Below are 5,308 nucleotides of genomic sequence, written 5' to 3' on the forward strand. Positions count from 1 at the left end.
TGAGTCACCGATTACATTGGCTGTTTCAATATTTATGTCTTGGAGGAACTTGAGGCCTTGATATAGAGCTAGAGCCTCAACTTGAATGCTGGTTGTATATCCAAGCCCCCACGCGAAGGAATGAATTATTTCCCCATTTGGATTCACTATGACCCCTCCTGCACCTGCTTTGCCCGGGTTTCCCTTTGCTGCCCCATCAAAGAAGAGGGAATGCCTTGAAAGCGATTTGAGCCATTGTTGAAAGTCATCTTCAGATTTTCTTATTTGCCAATTTTTGTTAGAGAGGACAGTTCTGTCTGCTGGTTGGAATTGCAAGCCAAAGAGAGAACCCCAGGAAATGTCTTGTTGGCTGAGGTTTGAATCATCTTTAATGTCAGCTAGGCATTCCTTGATTTGGCTTTTAACTTTGCTCTCTAAAACCTTGTTGTTCTGTTCTGTGCATCTGAAGATTCTTCTATTACGTTCAAGCCAAATTTGCCAGCAGATAGTCTTTGGAAGAATGGCCCATGTTGTTTTAACTACCTGATTTTTTGGAGGCGGACCTGGGTATCTGGCTGTCCAATTGGAGAACAGCTCCACAATGGAATTAGGCAATGAGAAGTTGGAGTTCAGATTCTGAACGAAAGAGAGCCAGATTCGTTTGGAGAACTTGCATTCAAGAATTAAATGAGCAGTTGTCTCAGAGTTTTCTTTGCATAACGAGCATATAGATGGTCCATGAAATCCTTTCTTTTGCAGAATATCATATGTAAGAATTCTTTCATGACAGAGTTGCCAAGCGAAAAAATCAATCTTGGGCCAAGAGGGGGTGCGCCAGACTCCTTGCCAAGGTGCTGGATCGGGAGGAACGTGGGGTCTCTCATTTAGCTTTCTGTACCCCATGGAAACCATGTACCCTCTGTCAGTCGATCCCCATCCCTTCTGATCCTTTTTTCTCAGCTGCGTGGGGGCCAGGCCGTGGAGATGCTCTTGCAGCGTGATCCATTCATTGCGCAGGTGGTCTGGCACTTCGACGCTTCTCCAGCCCGCCCAAGACGCATCGTGCCATAGTGATATGTCCCAGAGAGTGTGCAGCCCGTTGTTGTCCATCCAAGTACGCAGTTCACTGATGGAGGTTCTGTTTTCAATAGGCTCCATATTCATTATTCCATCAGACCAAATGTTAATCCTCCTGCCATTCCCAGGGATCCAGAATGAGTGCGATCTGATTAGAGGGCCTGCTTTAGCGTATAGCTTGAGGAATGGCGAATTCTGCTTGAGGAATGGCGAGTTCTGTACTTGAATTTCATTCTCTAGACATCTTAACCGAGGTCCCCTGAAGTACTTTTTCCATAGAGCGAGCTGAGCCCATCCAGGTTTGGGCGCAATGATCCTCCAGATGGTCTTTGCTGCCATAGCCACGTTCTGGTGACATATGTTTTTGAAATTCAATCCGCCTTCCCACAGCGGCTTGGCCATAGTTTCCCAGCTGATGAGAGGGATTTTCCTTTCATTTTGTTTTCCGCCCTTCCAAAAAAACCTGCGCATAAACTCATCCATCTTGTTAAGAATGGTTATTGGAGCAAGAAGTCCTGCAAATTGGAATATTGGGAGGCTGGAGAGCACAGATTTTATAAGGACTGTCTTGCCAGCAGCGTTGAGCCAGCGGTAGCCCCAGGATTGGATCCTTGACTTGAATTTTTCAAGCTGAGGATGCCAGTCTTTGACTGAGAGCCTTTTATGAAAGACAGGGAGGCCCAGATATTTGAATGAGGTCCAGGAGGATGTGGCAGCAAAATCCAGACATCTAGAGATGGCAGAGAGAGTCCTGGGCGAGGTATTCCAGCTGTAAATGTGGCATTTATTCTTGTTAAGAGCGCTGCCAGAGGCCTTGATGGAGACATCCAGGGCAGCTTTAAACTTAGAGGCAGAGGAGAGGGTGGCACTGCCTAACAGCAGGGTATCGTCCGCAAATAAGGCATGGTTTATGCTTTTGACCCCTCTAGCTATACTCAGACCATTGATTTCTTGATCTTGCATCTTTTTATCTAACAGAAAGCTGAAGACAGAGGCTTGGATGACAAAGAGCAGGGGGGACAGGGGGCATCCCTGCCTGAGGCCTCTCGAGGCTTTGAAAAATTCAGTGGCTCTTCCGTTTACAAGGGGGGCAATCCAAGGCTCTGAGATACAAGCCCGGACCCACTTTATAAAATTTGCTCCAAAACCAAATTTACACATGACTTTTAAAAGAAATCTATGATTGACTCGATCAAAGGCATTTGCTAAATCGAGTTTGATCACCATACCTTGTTCCTTTCGGAGAAGACTTGAATGAATTGCCTCTTGAACGAGTGTGAAGTTGTCCACGATTTGCCTTCCCTGGATAAAGCCTCCTTGATTTTCCGGAATAATTCTTGGCAGGATGGGCTTCAGCCTGTTTGCAATGACCTTGGTAATTAATTTGTACCCAGTGTTGCATAATGAGATCGGGCGAAATCTGCTGAAATTGTTGGCGCCTTTTTCCTTTGGTATGAGAGCTAAGAAAGCAGAGTTTGTGCTGCCTCCTATTTTCTGAGAATTTTGAGACTTTTGTATCATTTTGAGAAGGTCCTTTTCAACAACCGGCCAGCAGACTTGAAGAAACCTGGCAGAGAAGCCATCTGGCCCTGAGTCCTTGTCCGGATCCATGTCAAAGAGGGTTTTTTTAACTTCCTCTTTAGTGATTTTGGCCTCTAGTATCCTGTTTATACGAGGAGAGATTGCTTGAGGGATGATGTCTAGCAGCTCTTGGTGATTGTTACCAGGAAAAGTGTCTATGCAGAACTGCTAATCCCACTAAGGTTGGTAGCTACCTTAGAAACAAACAAAGTAAAACTACTTTTGTTTTCCTTTATGAAAGATAGATGAGAGAAGAATTAAGGAGACCAACCTCTGTCTTGCACTTGGTTCCTTGCTCGATTCCTCTCTCTTCTGATAGTCCTTTGCTACTTGCTTTCTTGTATACCCAACTTCAGAGAGTACCTGTAGAATCAAAGCAACATAACACTATACGAGAACATGGATCTATTATCATAAACAATCTAGGATCAGATGTAAATTGACCATACAAATGCATAAAACATAAATCACACAAGAGTATGGAGGAAAACTTGAATAGCTTTATTGATAATCAAGAAAGAGCCAAGAGAGTTACAACCAATCGTTCTAACCCAGCATCATCCTCTCAACAAGTGAGCCCTCCTTCACCTCATGAAAAGCTTAGATCACCCAACACTATGATGTTGCCTCAAGAAACCAACAGAAATTCCTTACAAGATGCAAAATTCCAGCCTCTAGATCTCTGGGATGAGGGATCCATATATAGATGTCTGCAAGGGAGATGAGTCAGCTTGTGATTTGATTAGTGTCTTCCCTCTGATAGTTCTTGATTCCACTTGGAGATTGATGATCTCTTACTCATCCCTGGTCGAATTCAGAGAGGCAAGTGTCACAGGAGAAGTTTCTGGAAGATTCCATGCTTCTCCACCTCGCGGATTGACACTGCCATTTGTCCCTTCTCGCCCATCGCACCCCATAGAAGGGCTTTTTGAAATGCAACGCACCTACTGTGTGTATTTAGGTGAGATGCAACGCACTTTGCCTATGGAGCAGGTGAAATGGTCCAGTTTTGACCAGTTATGAGCAGTTTTTCATGGAGAACTTCTGGGAGAAGCTGTAATCAGTTGAACTTGTTCTTTTAGGGGTTGGAAAAACACTTTTAGGGACTTAGGAGCCCTTAGTTTATGGACATTTATGCTTGGGGTTGCAGTGCCAAAAAATGTCTATAACAGTTGCCCCCTAAAGCATGAGGTCGTTAATCTTTCTGATGTCGGGTGAAATGCTTTATCATGAGGATCCGAAGTTCTTTCAAGCTGGAAGGAGACCTGTAATAAGATACAATACAATACATTATCTTCATAATATTTTCATGATCTAGCTGAGGCGGGCATTCCCATGCTCAGCTTTATAAATTCATTTTCATGTACATAGGACAGGGAATCGTCTGAGTGTAGACTGATGATTCTGGTAGAGCCATCATCCCTTAGATTGGATGATTATCTGTGCAGCAATGATGTACATTTGATGTCTTTATTTTCCTGAATATATATATCGCAGCCCGGATGGATGAAACTAGATCCGGGGTCTTCAATCTCGTTTGATCTTCACTCAAAGTACAAGTCGATCCATGTGAGAGATGTTCTGGAGTCGAACATGGAAAGACATCGCCTGATTACCAGCCAATGATGTAAGCTGTTAACAGGCGCGAGAGGAATCACCGATAATGATAATGATCCTCAAGGTACTACAGTACAATTCACGTGGTGTGAATAAGGGACTTGGCGTCGAACACCACGCAAAATCTTTCGGTCGAAGGCCATTGATGTAAACCTGTCGCCGGAAGTGAGAAACTTGCCATTGAGGCATGCAAGCTTCAAAGTACTGAAATGGGTGTTCCTAGATCGACTTCTTGGATAATGAGCTGATGTCGACAAGAAGCGATCCGTCATAGGAGGGCCTTAATGAATCCCACATCAATGACACGGAATGGAGCAAATGATTTTAATGGAGGTGAAAACGATCTGGTGATATAAGGTTCAGGGTGGCGGTCATGAAAGAATGGAGCGTAAATGTATTGCAGCGGGTGAGACACAGGTGAATTCTCTGAGTGACTTCTCTTGAACATATCGGCGACACTGACATGATGGATTGGTAGCATTAACCCCAAATGTGGATGGTGTGATGTGACCATGGTGATGTGACCGGTGAATGAAACAACCCAACCCGACTTGGATGCAGAGTGAAAGTGTCATGTTCAAAAGCGACTTGCTACCAACAAAGTTTCTTCAAGTTTTCTTCTTAATTTTTCCCTAGTCATTGCTGACCAGTACCTCTTTATTTTTGTCAAGCTTGAGGAGGATAACGTATGCTTGTTCTATAATTTTCCCTTCGGGCAAGCCCATCGCTATGTTTTAACGAGCCTAGCGATAGTGAAACTCGTTCTTGTCTGTTATGGACAAGTTTGTCGCTATTAGGTTTTAACGAGTTTAACGACAAAGATAACTCGGTCCTTTTCAATTTTAGAGAGTCTGGAAAGGGACGTAAAGGAAACTCCAAAAATTCTTTTTCGTCATCTAATCCCTTAGGTCCGAAAAAGTATAAAACAATATAGAAGGGATGAATTTTCGGTACTTTTAACGAGCCGAACAAAACAAGCTCTCGATCTTTTTTGTAATAATCCCTCAGGTCCAAAAAGATTAAAATCTAAAGGAGGGATAGCACTTCCGGTCAC

This window comes from Pinus tabuliformis, chromosome Q (assembly GCF_031772625.1).
Source record: "Pinus tabuliformis cultivar Carrire ecotype Pingquan chromosome Q, CPIR1, whole genome shotgun sequence".
Classification (NCBI taxonomy): domain Eukaryota; kingdom Viridiplantae; phylum Streptophyta; class Pinopsida; order Pinales; family Pinaceae; genus Pinus; species Pinus tabuliformis.